This window comes from Platalea leucorodia (genome assembly GCF_965183815.1).
Source record: "Platalea leucorodia genome assembly, chromosome: 4".
NCBI lineage: Eukaryota > Metazoa > Chordata > Aves > Pelecaniformes > Threskiornithidae > Platalea > Platalea leucorodia.
Genome location: NC_138826.1, coordinates 1,866,477 through 1,884,996, shown reverse-complemented (window position 1 = coordinate 1,884,996; position 18,520 = coordinate 1,866,477).

Sequence of the window (18,520 nt, the reverse complement as noted above, 5' to 3'; positions counted from 1 at the left end):
AGCCTGGGCTACAGTGATTATGCCCTGGTGGAGTTTGCAGTCCTGAGGGATGTGGGTCAGGCAAAGAGTAAAGTCAGGACCCTCAATTTTAAGAAAGCAAACTTCCAGGTCTTCAAGGAGTTGGTCAATAGGACCCCCTGGGAAACTGCCCTCAGGGACAAGGGAGCAGAACAGAGCTGGTAGATCTTTAAGGACGCTTTCCATAGAGCACAACAGTTCTTGATACTCAGGCGTAAGAAATCAGGAAAGGACGGTAAGAGACGGGCATGGATGAGTCGAGACCTGCTGGTCAAACTAAAGGGCAAGAAGGAAACGCACAGGCAGTGAAAGCAGGGACAGGTATCCTGGGAAGAGTATAGGGATGCTGCCTGGTTGTGTAGGGATGGGGTCAGGAAGGCCAAGGCACAGCTGGAGCTGAACTTGGCAAGGGATGAAAAGAATAATAAGAAGGGCTTCTACAGGCATGTCAGCCAGAAAAGGAAGGTCAAAGAAAGCGTACCCCCCTGATGAGCAAGACTGGCAAACTGGTAACAACAGACGAGGAGAAGGCTGAGGTACTCAACAACTTTTTTGCCTCAGTCTTCACTGGTAACCTCTCTTTGCACACCTCTCAAGTGGATGGACCTCAGGACAGGGACTGGGGGAGCAAAGTCCCTCCCACTGTAAGAGAAGCTCAGGTTTGCGACCACCTGAGGAACCTGAACATCTATAATTCTATGGGACCTGATGAGATGCATCCCAGAGTGCCAGGGAACTGGCTGATGTAGTTGTTAAGCCACTCTCTATGATATTTGAAAAGTCGTGGCAGTCAGGTGAAGTCCCTGGTGACTGGAAAAAAGGAAACATTGCACTCATTTTTAAAAAAGGTAGAAAGGAGGACCCTAGGAACAACTGACCTGTCAGCCTCACCTCTGTGCCTGGGAAGATCATGCAACAGATCCTCCTAGAAGCTATGCTAAGGTACATGGAGGACAGGGAGGTGATTCAAGACAGCCAGCGCAGATTCACCAAGGGCAAGTCCTGCCTGACCAACCTAGTGGCCTTCTATGATGGAGCGACTACATCAGTGGACAAGGGAAGAGCTAAGGATGTCATCTTCCTGGACTTCTATAAGGTCTTTGACACAGTCCCCCACATCATTCTCTCTAAATTGGAGAGATATGGATGGGATGAGTGGACTGTTTGGTGGATGAGGAATTGGCTGGATGGTCACATCCAGAGGGTAGTGGTCAATGGCTCGATGTCCAGATGGAGACAGGTGACAAGTGGTGTCCCTCAGGAGTCTGTGTTGGGACCAGTACTGTTTAATATCTTCATCAATGACATAGACAGCGGGATCGAGTGCACCCTCAGCAAGTTTGCAGATGACACCAAGTTGAATGATGTGGTTGACAGACCTGAGGGACGGGATGCCATCCAGAGGGGCCTGGACAAGCTGGAGAAGTGGGCCTGTGTGAACCTCATGAGGTTCAACAAGGCCGAGTGCAGGGTCCTGCCCTGTGTTGGGGCAACTCTGGGTATCAATACAGGCTGGGGGATGAAGGATTGAGAGCAGCCCTGCGGAGGAGAACCTGGGGGTACTGATAGATGAAAAGCGGGACGTGAGCCGACAATGTGGGCTCGCAGCCCAGAAAGCCAAGCGTCTCCTGGGCTGCATCCCCCGCAGCGGGGCGAGGGAGGGGATTCTGCCCCTCTGCTCCGCTCTGGGGAGACCCCCCTGGAGCCCTGCGTCCAGCTCGGGGGTCCTCAGCATGGGAGGGACATGGAGCTGTTGGAGCGGGGCCAGAGCAGGCGACAGAAATGATCAGAGGGCTGGAGCACCTCTGCTATGAGGAAAGGCTGAGAGCTGGGGGTGTTCAGCCTGGAGAAGAGAAGGCTGCAGGGAGACCTGATTGCAGCCTGTCAGTACTTAAAGGGGGCTTAGAAGAAAGATGGGGACAGACTTTTTCGCAGGGCCTGTTGCAATAGGACAAGGGGTGATGGTTTTAAACTAAAAGAGGGTAGATTCAGACTAGATATAAGGAAGACATTTTTCATGCTGAGGGTGGTGAAACACTGGCAGGGGTTGCCCAGAGAGGTGGGAGATGCCCCATCCCTGGAAACATTCAAGGCCAGGTTGGATGGGGCTCTGAGCAACCTGATCTGGTTGCAGATGTCCCTGCCCATGGCAGGGGGTTGGACTGGATGGCCTTTGAAGGTCCCTGCCATCCCAAACTGTTCCATGATTCTATGAGATTGTCCTGTCCTAGACCAGCCTATGGTAAACCTGTCAGTAGGGTAAGATTATATTTCCTGCACACTTGTCAGCTGTATTGACATCATTTTTCATCAATGTCATCATTTTTACATCTTCATTCTAGCTTCATTACTCTTATGAATCAGTGGCCAGGACCCCTCAGATTTACAAGACCATTCCTTTCCCTCACGGCGTGGTTGCCTAGTAAGAAGAGTCTTCAAATTAACGGAGAGAAATAGTACCAAAAAAAAAAAATGTTTATTTGTTTATCTGTACTTGGACTGAGATAATTTGTACCTGAGTATGTGTGGAAAGTTTTATTAAGATCATTATCTATGCTCATACAGTCACGCCAAGGACTGCGGTGTGTGGTAGGCACGGCGAGGTCCCCACCTCAGGCCCAGTTTGCTAAAAAAGCTGCTGAGGTTTTGACCGCAGATGCTTCAGAAGCAAACCTGGAAAAGCTCTTAGAGGCTTGGGAGTGCTGCCAAAGGCAGAAAGGCTTCCCTTGGTGAGCAGGACAGAGCTGGGGGGTGCACAGAGGCAAGCAAGGAGGAAGGAGCACATCGATTTTTGCTGGGGAAAAAAACCCAAACCAGCAGAACAGAAACTTGTTATTGCTGCTTCATATTTTCATTGCTTTAAGGAGAGGCAAAAGGTGGTCAAGCAAAATAATTGAGAATACCCATGGGTAAATTCTCACCCCCCTATTTAGAGAAGCTATTAGGCACCTGTCAGAGCAATTAGCGTGTAATGTAATTTCCAAATAATTGCAGAATAATTGCAAATGTGTCAATGTTTTTTTTTTTTTTTTGTTAAAGCTAATATGAGTTAATATGCCACTGATGTTTCTTATGTATCTGCAAAACACACTTTAATATACAATTAAAATGTATAAACATGCATTAATCTGAATTAAGTTTCCCATGTCATTTAATAGGAAGGTAAGCATAAAATCTAAGTTTCATTTCAGATACTCCAAGCTGCAAGTCCGTACTCGGGCGGCATTTTAAGTAGAGTAACCCGCTTCTGAGCTGCCAGAGCACAGTGGCCGTCAGCCTGCTGCATACCTTGCTCACTATGAAATTTGGTGGGAGTTAGTTAGTTTTAGGCTTCTAAAGTCATGTTTCAAAACTTAAATGAAGGGGGAATTTTCCACAGCTGCATCCGTTATCAAGCAACAGTGTTCCTGATAATTTCAAGCTGCATAAAGATTTATGTAAAAGCTTGTTTTGTGGTGGTATTTAAAAAATGCATGTATAAAGTGATGGGAAGTCCTTGCTTATTCACTGAAGGCTGCACTTCTGCCCTTTAGGAGCTGTATAAAAAAGAAACCCTGCTTAGTCAAGGCTGGTACTTTCACTGGTTGATCTTATCAGCATCTGTGTTGCAGATACGGCTAGGTTGCATGGTAGCAAAAAATTCGTGGTAGTTCCTGAGGAAGAGCTCTATGGTTTTTCATGGCAGGAAGGAGAGGACAGAGGCAGCAGGTTCTTTTGAATAAAGATCAGGCCGATGAGGCGAGGGGGTCTGACTAGTTAAAGGCAGTCTGATTACACCATCCTGCAGAGAGCAAGTCCTTCCTAGCTGAACAGGTTTTAGACAAATTCATCATGGGGGAAAGACGTAAGGACATCTCAGAGCTCCCAGGCAACTGTGGATGTGATGTGAAGAGTCTTGAATAGTTGCACATGACTAAGTTTGGAATTCCCCTTAGCAGATATATTATGAAATAGTTAATTTTTTTTCTGGGAAAAGCCTTTTTACTAAGGAAAAAGTCAGTGACCTTCTGTCACTGCGCACCCCTTAGCACACAGCAATGCTGCGTTGCTTTGCGGTCTAGAAAATGCCCTTCCTGGCTGGACCCTATAGTAAAGGGAAAAGGAGGACAAGCCAGAGAGAGAAGAATATAGAGAGAGCTTCTCTTTTCTTCCCCAGCTTAATATGGACACAACTACATCTCTGGACATTCTGCTTTTGGTATTCATTTTACCTGAATATTGGTAGGGAATCTACAGAAAAATGAATACTGTATCTATTCATCAAACCAATATTTTCTGCAACTATTTTCTTAGTTATACGGCAAACCAGAAAAGCTTTGCAAAAGGCAATGTTTGTTCATCTGTGGCAAAGTTAAGCATAAAACTCAAACTAAGTATCTTTCCGATTTTTCCACACTTGCTAGTTCTTTACTCTTTCATAAGTTTTATAACATTTTAGCTCACCATTGGGTTAAACTTGCACAATTAAAAATGTTTTACTCTTGAGCCCGTGGCTAAAAGTCTGTTAGAGGGGTCATGAGGAAAAGGACTAATTAAATTTCATCATTGGTTTTTACATTGTAGAACAAAATACTTTGGGCATGGGGAAATGATAGGAGCTTTCAGTAGTTCTGGGTCTAGAAATCTGCTCACCTATTGCCTAAATGACAGTGTTCATTACTAACTCCTTGCGGAGGGCTGGAAAAACACCAGTCATACCCTTGTACTTGTATCGTGCTTTGGCATACACATCTGTGTAATAAAGTTAGATCATACATAATGTTTCTCACTTAATTTTGTCCTTTCAGATTTGGAGGGTCACATGAAAAATGTTGCTTTGCCATTAAGGTATGTATTTGATTTGATTTAAGCAAGAGATAACCACATTCAAAATAGTGCTATCAATTGCAGGAGTATAATTTACAAAATGGAAGCATTTTCTTTATTGAAGCTCTGAAAAATAAAGTAGCATTGTGTCTGGCTATTTAAGGTAAGTTGGTAGATAGTGATCAATTCAAATAACATAAAATTAACAAGAATACTCTCCCATCCTCCTATGTAACCCCCCCAGATCAATGCAGTTGGAAGAGCTGAAGGTTTATTATTGTTACCGTTATTTTTGGATTGAGCTAACTCAGAACAGTTCAAAATCACTAGAACTCTGCATCTAGCAGAAAGCCCTTTTTGTGTCCTGATAGTTGGGGTGGTCTGAACATGGGAGATGTTAAATCAGTACATTTGTAGGGTTTCCTGCTTCGTTTTGCAGAGTACTCACTGAACTTGCATCTTCTTCCTTCACTACCCTTATGACTATTTTTGTTCATTTTATTTTTAAGGCGCTCACTGAAGCAGCTCGCGTTGTTTGTAGTTTACCTTCATCTTCCATCATCATCCTGGCATTCATTAGCAATGAACAAATCTGTGATCACAGTGACTTAGCATAAGAAATCTTTACTTCGCTCCACAGCATTACTGCAGGCTGTCAGCAAGTCTAAGCTACTGTTCTTTGCTGCCCAGGGCAGGGGCTGAGTCTCCATCCCTGGAGGTATTCAAAAGACAGGTAGACGTGGTGCTCGAGGACATGGTCTGTGATAGCCTTTGAAGTGATAGGTTAAAACGGTTGGACTCGATGATCTTAAGAGTCTTTTCCAACCTTAACAATTCTATGAGTCTATGATTCTTACTTGTTTTGAGGAAGGCATTGGTCATCGTTTGCTTTCCTGCATCTTCCTCCTCCTCTTTGCAGAACAAATCTGTACTAACCCTGGCACTCAGGGTTCTGGATGGCTGCTACATGGGCAATGCAGAAATTACAGTTTTGTCTCAAAATTCTGTGGCTGTTTCAAAACCACATGGGCTGCTGTAAGTTGTCGGAAATTAATTTTCAGGAAAAACTTCTATGGGGGATGACAATCTTTGCTGGAGGGTTGGTCAGCATGAAAATAGCCAAGAACTGTCTTTGAGAAAGAAATGTCTTTCAGAAACCCGTTGCTGGAGTCGGTACTTTTATATTCTACTCCTCTGTTGAAGTGATTCATTATTAATCCCTGAAGCTGTCCTGTGGTCAGCACTCCAAATGCCAACTGCTGTCCTGCCCCTTTCTGAGAGACGTGCATACGTTTCTTCGTGTAGACTCCAAATAAAGCCATCAAATTCATTGGGTTCACAGGTAAAGTAGAAATTTCAGGTTTTGGCAATATATTGTTCTGCAGGCAGGAAATTATTTTTCAATGAATTTTTACATAACTTGAAGTAATTGAATGCTTAATATTTACAATATTTTTGTATTTGCTTTCTATGAGTATTTACGTATTTCAACATAAAATATGTTCTTTCACAATGCTAATAAAATCTAAGCACCTAATAGTCACATTCATTATAAGAGGCAGTAAATCATCTTTGGTGAGTTTACTTTTACTTCCAATATAAATACAGATTTATGAGCATTCCTGTTACATGATTTTTTTTTTCCTTTTTTTTTTCTTTTTTTTTTTTTTTAAGAAGACTATTTCCCTCTTCCCAAACATCTGGTATACATGAAAAGGGATTAAAGTAGTGAGGAATTATTTAAAAACAAAACAAAACCCCAAACAATCAGGTCACTGTTTTTTCCACTGGACAGCTCAGGTAAAAAGTTTAAGCTGATCTTCGGATGGGATTTTTGTGTAGAAGAAAAAATAATGGATTGTGGAATAAGAAGAGACACTTGCCAGAGTCAAGGAGAGTTTGAATACAGATGTGGCTTTCTCCACTGTAGATGGATAAACAGAAATGATGCAACTCTTCAAGAAGGCGCACAGAAATGGCAAAACATGCCTTTGATTTACCCTGCCCCCATATATCTGTGTGCTGCTGCTTTACTGCTTGATTGTCTTTCAAGCAGACTTGTATTTGCAGCAGTAAAACACTTTCCATTAGCTAACGTTTGTATTTAACAAATTGTATTTTATGGAAGTAGAAGCCTGTATTTACCGATTGTTTTCTTGAACCTGTGGGATTTTTCATCATTCCACAGCGAACTATCTCAAAGCTTTTAGTTTTCAAGTAAGATCAGCCATTCTCATTTTTCTGAGGCACTGGAAAGATGTACATGAGAAAATCTCTGACAAAGGAGACTGGTAGAAAATATTGTGAAGGAGAGAAATACATATATAGGAATAGAAGGAGGAAAAGAACAGCTTTAAAATCCTGCTACTAATGGATTGTACGGCATCTGCCACTTCCATGAGTTTTTAATAGCCTTTGTGACTTAGCAAAGAAACATGCACCTAGCTTTAGTAAATCTAAGTTAGGTTGCTAAGTGAGGACAAATCCCTATAACAAGTACATATTTACCAATCCACTAATGCTTCATACACTTTACTATATACATTGCAGTATTCTGACTTACATATTGTGGCACTTAATCTGAAATAATTAAGCTTGATTTTCTTCCCAATATTTCGGTTCATGATGTCTTTGATTTACACACAAAGATATTTACGCTTCCATTTTAATGGCATTATGTTTGCTTGAATGCTTCTGATGTCATGAGATGAGTCCGCCTATGTCATTATATAAATTTTTCACTAAGCTATATGCCTTCTTTTTTTAGGAAGGGGGAGGTAAAATGGGTGTATGAATACGAAATTACTTCTCTATTTTAACTTCAAAGGCTATTTGGACTGCTTCAAAGGGTTTCTTTGCCAAAGAGAAATCATGTTTTTTGAAAATACTTTAAAAAAAAGAGAGAGGACTTTGTACATGTCTATACTGAAAAAATTCATCCTCAGATGACTTGAGCAATTCTGGGCAGTGATGATTTCAGTATACTTATAAGACTTATTCATTATGTAAGCTTTGATTGGCAATGGTTGATGCCTCCAGGCTCTTCATCTATATAACTACATTTAAATTAAAAATAAGGCAAAACATTTTGCTACAACACGTCCCTTATGCTCTCTATTTAGTATTCTCCTGTTGTCACAGAGACTGCTAAGGGAAAACTTAATTTATCTATTTGCCCTTGTGGAATGTCTGTTTAAATATCCTTCAGTGGAATTCTTTTAAGAGTCTTGATTTCCCCAGTAATTCCATCCCTAGTACTCCTACTTAATATTATTTAATTATTACAGTATAGCCACGGGTGAAATACAGTGTCATCTGCTGGTGTTCATTACCTAAGAGAGTCAGATGACACTGTTATTAATAAACAATGCCTGCATTTCTGAAAAAAGGGCCTCGTGCAACACACGCTTAAATGTATGGTTAACATTCCTCTTGATTTAATGAGGTTTGAATCAAGCGGGACGGGAATTATAAAAAAGAATAATAATTTTCATCTTGATGCTATCTCCAGTAGGTCACCGCGCTGACGTGAATAGATATTCCTTGGAGTAATGTCTTTCTCCGTTGTGTCTGTGGGTGGCAGAGGCAGATGCTCTGTGGTTCCTGAATAGAAAAACAAGGAATAACTGAATGTTATTTACAGAAAAAAGGAGGAGTTTTTACTTTGAAAAAGTTGGTGGGCTTTTTTTCCAGGAAGCTTGCTACCATGCTTTGTTTTTCAGTGTTAAACTGAGTTGTTTTCTACACTAGCAATCCACATATCAAAAATTACTTTTAATTTATTTTTGGTTTTTTTGTTTCCAAATATAGGTCATCCTGGATTATTTCAGTGGAGATGATGCCACCTGAAAGTGAAAACTTGATCTCCTGGCTTCTAAAGTAGGGTGCTTTTCTTCAATTTAGTTGAATATGGTAAGTCAATGAAATTTTGGAGATGTACACTGGGTCGATGTATATATATACACACATGTATCTATATGTGAAAGTGCATATGTAGACACCTGCGTACATGTACAGACACCCCACACTTGTCCCCTTGCATCTCCAAGGGGACCATAGTGATGCTGCTGCTGAACGCTGAAATACACTTCAGCAGATACATTTCCAGAACAGACTAGAAAAATGCAAATGTTTTTATTTTTAGACATCAGTCTTTTTGTGTGGTTGATTTCCAGCTGATCGTATTCTTTTTAGCCTATTGGGTCTGTGAACAGCAGTGTACTTGAAGCTATAAAACCAAGGCAATGTTTCTTCATAATAGGAAGCATTCCATAAGTCGTAACAGAAGTGAAATTCCTTCAAGCTACATTTATGGCATACGTTCAGTCCTGAAACATGAAAAGAGTGTCTCTCAGAAATGTGGACCTTTGGAACAGCAAGCAATTTTTGTCTTCTGAGGTTTGTCCTTCCAGTGAATCTGTCTATAGTCCAGAATAAGAAATTAAACCAGTGAAGGTAAATTTAGGAGGAAGGCAGGTGGCTCTCGGATAACTTGCCTAAGCTGTTACTGTTCTTGGTGTTTTTCTTCCATGTTGCAATTTGGAAAAAAAAAAAATATTTAATTGTAAACCGCCTCTTCCTTTCTTCCTTTTGCTCACGTTTCCTTTTGCAGGGAAGCACCCGAGCGTTTAGTTCTGGATTAGATAGCGTCCACTTTTGACGTTGTGTGGGAAAAGGGAAACATGAACTTGGTTGGGGTTTCCAAACATTCCTGAAATCTGGTACATCCCAAATGAATATTCCTGAAATACTGGGGGTGTGGGAGAAAAAGAGCAGGATTGTCTGAGACAGAGGGCTCACTTTCGTGAGGAAAAACATTTTCATCTGCCTCCCTTGTTCTCTGCACGCCCATTGTTTCAGGTGCTGAAGAGCTATTTAACGGCGAGGAGATTTGTGTCTTCCATTTCCCTTTGCTGATCTCCCCTCTTATATCAAAATGACTTGATGACACATGAGAAAATGAAGTGCACTTGCTGAGCCTTTATGGGAGGAAAAACCTGTATACCATTAAATGCTGTCTATAGTGATAAATAGTCAGTTGGCAAGTGGCTGCTCTGGTTTTCCAGCGTGTTTTTCTCAGAGAACCTGCAGCAGATTGGCTATAATTGCTCATTGCTCTCCATTAGTAGATCTCCCTCCTGGCAACTCTTTAATAGTTTACATCTCTTGGGGCTGAAAATTACTATTTTAATTAAAACAGTTTGTTTCAAATGAGGCTCCCAAATCCCCATATGATATTTTAGGAGCCTTGGGCAAAGAACCGAAAGTGGAGAGTAACAATTGTTTTTAGGGTTTAGAGTGAGGCTGAAAGTAGGAATTGGGATTTTCACACAGTTTCCAAGGCCTGGACTCGCAGTGGGGAATACTAACCCTCAAAGTACGGAAATTGAGTAGGACTGAGTTTTTGTCTTCCAAACATTACATTAATTCACCGGGGTGGAGAAAACTTCCCTGAGTTTCAGTTTAGCCTTCTTGTTTTCTTTGCTCTCGTGCAGATAGATTGAGAGAAACAATGATTTTCTGGTGAAGGAAAGGTGAGAGCCAAGAAAATGGACTTTGGACACCTAAATGCTACAAAAATCTGCTTTGGAAGTGGGATTGAGTAGTCAACAGCCGCATGAGTGGTGTGTGCACGGCAGAGCTGAAGCCGGCTGTGCGAGGCAGGACTGTTGCTTTGCAGATCAAGCCTGGACCGCCACCGGGCTGCTCGCCCTCTGCACCCAGGGAGGCAGGAGACTCCTAGGGGCTGCGTGATTTTGCAGCTCTGGAGGGTTTAATGTCCGGCTGCTGGCTGTGCCCAGAGCTCCTGCTGTGTGGTTGGGCAAATATTTCGCCCGCATCAAGGTGTAGGACTTGTGGAAGTTTTCGTTTCTGTGGTTGAGCCCTGAGGCCCCAGTGTGGTGAATTCGTTGCACTTCAGCAGCTTTGAGAACTGCACAAGGCTTCATTCCAAGCAGTGTTTAATTTCTATATAAATATGTGTATTTATTTTATATTAATTTGTTTAGAATTATACTCATATATAATTTAGGTATGTGTATAATATACAAAAACATACGTTCATGTGCTGTTATTCTGCCACAGCCCAGTGGTGAGAGCACCTACCGTGGCGACAAGAAGTGGGCTCGGTGCTGTCCTGGGACGGAGGGTGTCAGCCTCCCAGCCCACCTCGAGGGGAGCGCCCCAGCCCGCTCCCCCATCCCCGAGGCCCACGCAACCGAGCTATGGAGCCAGGCTCCCTTCTTCTGTCTCTTCAGTCCCATAAATATTATATTTCTCCTTCAACATTGTCTCGGCTTTATTTTATGGTCTCTCTTCCCTGGCCACCGCTCTCACCATTAGCCTGTTATACTACACAGCAGCAAAGGCAGCTCCGCCAGTGAAGAAGAGCCTGGCTGCTGGCACTCAGGGCTGTGATTTAAGCACCTCTTTGCAGAGAGTTGTTGCAGACTCTCCAGGTGTATCAAACAGGCATTTAATTCATGCCTGCCAGTAACGTCTGTTTCCCGGATCTCTCTTACTTGCTCCCACACCCATGGCATGAATCCTTTGTTTCCTGAGGTTCAGCAAAAGGCATAACTCCTCTCCTCCTGGCTGAGATGTTAGGGTCTGTAACCCTGCTCCACAGCATACATTGCAAGTGCTGAATGGTTGCATCGGTATTAATGAGTATGAATTTTTACAGAATGAAATGGTCCTGGTAAGGTTCTTCAGCAGTGCTCCTCTGCAGGGGGATAGAGCAGATGAAGCCCTGGAGCGTCGGCTTGCCGGGGTGCGGAGGCGTGGGAGGCTCCTCGGCATCTCCCCAGGCAGGGCTCGCCAGCACCCCATCCCTTCCACCGCGGCGATGCCCTGTTGGGAGCTGGGGGTGCTAAAGGTGAGGGTCCAACGCAGCGCACAGCTGCCGGGACCATCTGCTACGGGGTTTGGCAGTCCGCAGCAGCCCGGGAAGCCAGATTAGGCAAAAGCTATCGATTCATAGCAGGCTTGTCTTGAAATGTCTTGTTAACTGCTACTCGGCTAAAAACTCTGTGTGTGCCTGGGCACGGAGCCTGGGTGAGGCTGGAGCTGCTTTCTGAAGCCGTAATACCCGAAGCTCCTACCTTCCCTGGCTGTAACTCTCTGAAATGATAATGCAAGCGGTCTCTCCGTACTGTACCAGACAGCAAAAGAACAAAAAACTCAAAGGCTAGGATTACCAAGGGCTCAAGACGAGAAGTCTGACACCACGCAGAACGCGAGAGAAAGTCTCGGGTTGGGGGAAAGTAATAATGATCCGTTGTGTAAGCGATGCCGCAGTCACGGTGCGCGGCCAGAACCGACTCAAAGGAGACCCCGCGCGCAGCCGCCCCATTGCGCTGCCTTGGCTCAGGGTGGCGGAGCACACGGTGGCTTGCCTCTCGCCTGGCAAGCTCTCAGCATTGCTGTTCCTTAGGCTTGGGAAGAAAATTGAGCTGCTAAGGCAAGAAAATGTATTTTGCCTTCTGTAGAGCTGATAACACTTACTACTGTTCTGATGTTGAGGCTGTTCTGATGTTGACATTATTTTATCTCCAGATTGGCTGCTCTGTCTGGTTTCCTCCTGCGCCGTGCGCTTTCTGGTGTGCTCATTTGCCCTTCCTTCTTTCCACCGTTTCTTTATGCACTTCTGTCCAGCGTGGTTATTTCTGACGGCTTTACTTAAATGACTACGAACCTGTATGCATTATTTTAAAAACATGCTGGTTTATTAGGAATGCTTGGCTTTATTCGGGCTTTGTAATGAGTTTTATATGAATATTATTTATGCTGCTTTTGTTCTTGTTTCCCCACTGCTGTCAAAACTGTGAGGTCTGAATAGTTTCTGCTACATGCTTAAATCGTACTAGTTGCTTGTAAAAATTTGCCTGTATGCCTAGGGTCCAAAAAGACTTCACTTTCAAGGATATTGATAATTTAAGATCTAATTAGCTGCTCTGCAAATGTATTTGAATGTTCAGACCTCTCCTATCCATTATGCAGTGCCATTTTTATCTTTTTGCCACAGATCCTATCCCAGTAGGTAGCGTGTCAGGCCTGCCAGGTTATTATGAAATTGCTGACCATCTGTTATCCATGGGTTGTTGGTCTCTGCCAAGTAGTGCACCGAAGGGAAAGAGACTGGTTTCTTCATTAAAATGTGCTTCTACTTTCTTGAGCTGTCCCAAAATCTATCTCTGTCTTTGCTGCTGCAACGTAGCTACCATAATGGCAGGATATACCTACTATCAAATAATTTCAACTTTCAGAAAAACAAGAAAAAAAGCAAATTCTGTATTGGAAATGCAGATTCCTAGTGGAGGAAGGAGACGTTCCCGGCTGCGGCGGTGTGTGGGTGGTGGGGAGCAGCCTCGGGGCTCCTGCACGCCGCCGGAGCTCGGGGTGCTTTAGGGCTGCAGGGCCAGCGCGGGGCTGGAAGCCTGTGCTGGCTCCTCTGCACCTCTCTGCAAGCGCACCCCAGGTTTGCTCCTAGAGCTGATGTCTGTTAACCGACCTGGATGTGGACACCCAGTTTCTCCAGTATGTTTCTGAGATATGTTTTTGCACCACTGCAAGTTCAATCTTCAGTGCTGGAGCCTTTTCTGTTGCTCTTTGCACGCTCAGTCTTGATGTGGATGTGCACAGGGTGCCTTCTGCAGGCTGGCTGGGCGTAGGCCCGGGTCTTGCTGAGTTTTCCCATCCTTCCTACTCATGTCCTTGTGATGTTGAAGTTACAGAAGCAGAAAAATACCAAGGGATTACTAAATAATCCTACAGTATCTGAACAGCCCGGAGAGATTGCTGAGGTTTAAAGTTTACAGAGTAATCTAAATGCGCTGAAAGCTGTTTTCCTGGAGCAGGTCCAGCACCGTCCTTGCCTGCGAGTTCATTACCAGCTCAGGCAGAGCATCGCGTACCCCCGCGGGAGCCGGCGCTGCCGGCGGAGGCTGGGACGCGCCGGGGCTGCCACATCGCGGGCTCGGCCTTCGGGGCTCCTTTCCCTCCGCCGGACCAGCCTCTGCTCGGGTTGTCACTGTCCGACCAAAGCAGGGGCCCCATGTCCAGCAGTAGCGAAGTCCTCGCTCCATCTCGTTCCCTAGAAACAACGCTATTGCCTGACAAGGCATAAAGTTCACAAGTCATGGGACTTAACCATTCTCTATAATTTTGTTGTTGTTGTTCAACAAAAAATCAGTATATATACATTGGTTGAAAGAAAACCACGTACTATGGTTCACAGCACCTAATTACAGATGACTGGCCTTGTTATTGTTGTTACCTGTGCTGTTAGATGTTTTTCCTGATACACGATGCTGCCACTTTCCTGCAGCCTTGAACAAGTTTCCCTTTCATTTCACATGGAGATATTAGTTTACTATGGGTATTTGTCATACGCTTCCAGTGTATTCAGCAGGAAAAAAAAAATGCAAAGCATTTGCATTTTTCTCTTGTTAGCTTTTTTTACAAGCAAATGTATACAAAGCAACTTACAGTTGTTTTAAATGAAACTTGGTTTCATAGCATATTGTGTGTTATGACTTTTTTCCAATAGTTATAGACAGGTTCTGGAGGCAGCCTGGAAAAAAGGCCTAGAAAAAGACAGCCTGGAGAATGGGTTTGTTCTGTTGGATATATAATGATTTTTGCCATGATTTATACTCCCTTTATGAAGACACAAGGAATTCTTTTGACAATTTAAATTCCTACACTGAAGTACGGGGTTTTTTGTGCTGTCAGTAATATAGCACACATATTACAGTATGCACAAAATACCAAGATTTTAAAGTCTGGCTAACTAAACTGTATTGTGTGATGGTTTTTGCATGGATTTCTGTGAAAATAGTGAAAACAATATCCGAGGGAATGCTATGCCTTCAGTTTTAGTCCTGAGTGTTTTTATGGTGTCTGATGAACTGAAAGAAAGAATATTTTTCAAACGCACACATATCTTGCCACACACACACACACACACACACAGCCTAGTATTGCATAAGGCTCTTGCACCTTTCTACTTGCAAAAATGTTCTTTAAACAGTTATACTGTACCGCTCAATATAACTTCTGTATGTGTAAAAACATATTTATGAATTACAAGTGATTATTTAATTGACGAAGAATTCTGGATTATTTGCTTATCAAGTTGAAATGAGCACTAATGAGTGCACTGAGCTTAATAAATCTGACAAGCAATGAAAAATGAGGAGAAATCATGAAACTAAATACCCATTTTTCCTTTGGGATGTTTTAAATGGTCTTGAATTCTTGAGTGCTGATAAAGATTGAGATAAAATATGATGTCCAAGTTAGAGTAGTTGCTTCAAGAAATCCAGCCAGGTCAGGATATGATAAAAGATTTAGAAAACTTGACCTAAAAGGTACAATAACACATGGATATACCTCCCATAACCTCATATATTACTTTCTAAAAGTTGCTGTGCCTTTGGTCAGTGCCCTTTGGAATGATCTTGAGCATGAGGAAGCATGCAGATTTTCAGATGTTGACTCTGATTTAGTGATTGGCCATGTTGGAGACAATATTTTTGTTTTGGAGCTAAACATGTCTGTGTAAGATAACACAGCAACCTAGAGGATGGTGGATGTTTTCAGATAGCAAAAGTGACTAATGTTAAAGGACTAATAAATCTTATGCTTAAACTCAGCTTTTAAAGCAAATAAAGCCATTTATAAGAAAAATTAAAGAATCCATATTGATTTTTTTTTTTTCTCCTCCTGGGTATAACACAGTGCCAGAAGTGAATATTTTTTGAATGTTTGGAGCCTACCGTCTTAGACTAGAGATACAAATGCCAGCTGGAAAGAACTATTATTCCAAAGTTATAAGAAGCTGAAACTACTATTAATCTGATTGTCATATTAACCTCAAACTCAAATGTAGCTCCCTCAGTAGACCTATAATAAAATGAATAATTATTTCATGTCCTGCATAGCATTATGTATAGCAGGCAAGTACTATGCTATCAGTTGCTGTCACTGCTGTGAAAATATATATGAGAAAAACAAATCAAGCTTTCCATGCAGCAAGAAATGTTTTGTGGTTTTCAATGTTGGTTATTGTAAAAAAACATACTTTGAAGCTCAAAATTTAATTTCCATTCAAGAAAGCCGCTTTCTTTAGCAGTTAAGCAAGTAAGCCATCCTGTAAAATTAATGGGATTAATTAAAATGTACATGTATTTGGGAAGTATCCATAAGCATAACAGAGATTTACTCTTTCATAGAATACTGAATAAATTTTCATGAATTTCCTGTGAGATTTTTAAGGCATTTTTATGACCTTGTTTATAAAAGGAAACTAGGGATTCCTAACTCGATTAGTTTTAAAAAAATACTCGAATGAACATATTCAAGCATTTTGTAAAGCATTTCTATTTATTAGATAATTATCTTTTGAAATAAATATATTATAAAGAAGAATTTACATCTCTTGCATTTCTAATTCAAAACAGAGACAATTTTTATTCTGTAGTTTTTAGTAATCTTTTACTATTTACAGTTAAACAATGTGACTAGCTTCCAACTAAGAGCAGCCACTTCAGCTGAAGTCTATCTGACTTCAGCAAGAAAAAGCCATTCCCTTTTATTGGTACCTTCGGGCTGCTGTTTACCAGTCCGCCTGCCTCCAAATGTACTCGCTCCGTGTGATGCCAGCCTGTGCAATGGTTCCTGGGAAGCCGATGCTCACACACGTGCCAGGGTCTGGCTGGGGACTGTGTAAACAGAGTTCCCTTCTGGACCAAACCACCAAAGACTTGGGTTGCTTGCAGCTCCAGCTGTAGAGGTACAATTTAAATTCTAGTGTGTTTGCTGGTCTTCCAAAATCTGAAAAGTGGGGCTGTTGATTACCTGGAACTAATCAGAAATCTTGGTCAAATTTTAGAATGTTTTGATTTAGGGTTTTTTTTTTTTTTTTTTCATTGGCTAGACTCAAAGTTCAGGAGGGGAAGGATGCCCTTTTAGCTGATGGCTAATAGCAAATTTGCAAACAGTTAAGGCATTCCGAAATAGTTAAAACACTGGAAAAAGTATCCATCAAAGGCTACTAAATAAGCAATAAATTGTGTTTGGCAATTGCTGGAGTCTGGGAGAGTATTCTAGAGAGATCTAAGTACGTGCTTTCCCTGTTCTTGCACTTTTCTGTAAGTATCCATTGCTGGCCTGGGCCCCAGACAAGAGAAACCCACATTTTCATTTGGGAAACAGAGGTTCAGTGTTAGAGGATTTGAAACTATTCCTCCCTTCTAAGGGGAACATCCTAACTATTGTGTTTGTGGTCATCTGCAGTAGGCAGCTGTCCTATCTGTTAAGCTTCATTTGATGCAAAGCACTTGAGTGCCAAGAGTAATTCAGTCATCTGGTATTTGGGACACATCTCCGGGTTGGTGGGAGGACACCTGTTTTTCTCTTCTAATGGGTGGTGAAATAACTCATGGAAACAGGAGCAGAGAGAATGAGAGCAACCTCCTTCCAAATACATTGTAAGGTGATGATAAGAGCCCTTCTTTTGGAGGGGCAGAGGAATCGGGGGGTTCAATCCAGGTCACCTGTGTGTTGGCTGAAAAAATCTTATGGCCAGGCTGTTGGGTGAAGGAGAAGCAGCATACCCTCACCCCGTGTTTCACTTTAATGAGAAAAACAACAAAAAACATTTTGGGTAATTTCAAACTGTTTTCTTTTCCAATTTGGCTACTGAACTGAAAAATCAATTATTCCTACAGCTCTGCTGGAGATCTTGGGTTGAGTTCTTGTTTTGTCTGCCAAGGTTGCAGTGAAAAGCATTTATAAGGCTGCATTAGTAAACCAGATGCCATTGTCTTTTATATGCTGCATTCCCAGACTTTGGACCTATGTGCACTGTTTTGCTGGTCCCTGCTGTGATAAAACACCCACAGAAACTGAGATTTGAATTCTGGGAACTGGATGCTGGATGAAGGAACCGATGGAAGAGAACATGAATTTTGCAGATTCCAGTTTGTGTTGAAATTATTTAGACAAGACATCAGCTGAAGACATGTAAGGTCAGTCAAGCTAAAACAGTGTTTTTACATGAGATCATTCAAAACAACTATCATAAATAGGTATGGACTCTTCCGATTGATGTTTCTGAGCCCCTATTCTCTAGAGGCAGTTTAGTGAGGGCTTTCTTGCCCCTTTCCGCCAAGTTACAGACAGAAAATTTGGTGAGATGAAATACCAGTCTGAGATTATTATTATTATTATTATTATTATTATTATTATTATTATTAACAACAGTTGGACTTGATGATCATAAAGGTCTTTTCCAACCCAAACGATTCTATGATTCTACGAATACTCTAAATGCTCATAGGACTACATGGGCTCTTGGAAGCCCTCTGAAAACTGCAGAAGCTATTGGAGAGAGCATGTGTCATTCCTGTTTTATATTTTTGCGGTATTCCTTTGTGTTCGAGTTGTGGAACTGACAGATTCTGAACACTTAAGCAATTGCATGTATAATCTTATAGTATCCAGAAGCAGCCTGGAAATAACCTGGTTTGTCCCATAGGTACGGCAACTGGAGTTTTCTCTGGCTAGAAGATACAAAAGGTCAATGGTGAAATGCTGTATAAAGAAGAAAATGAAGTTCAGGTGTTTATGTCTAGAGCTAGACATTAAAAGAGCAAAAAAAAAGTATCCCCCAAAAAATCAAGAATATGTT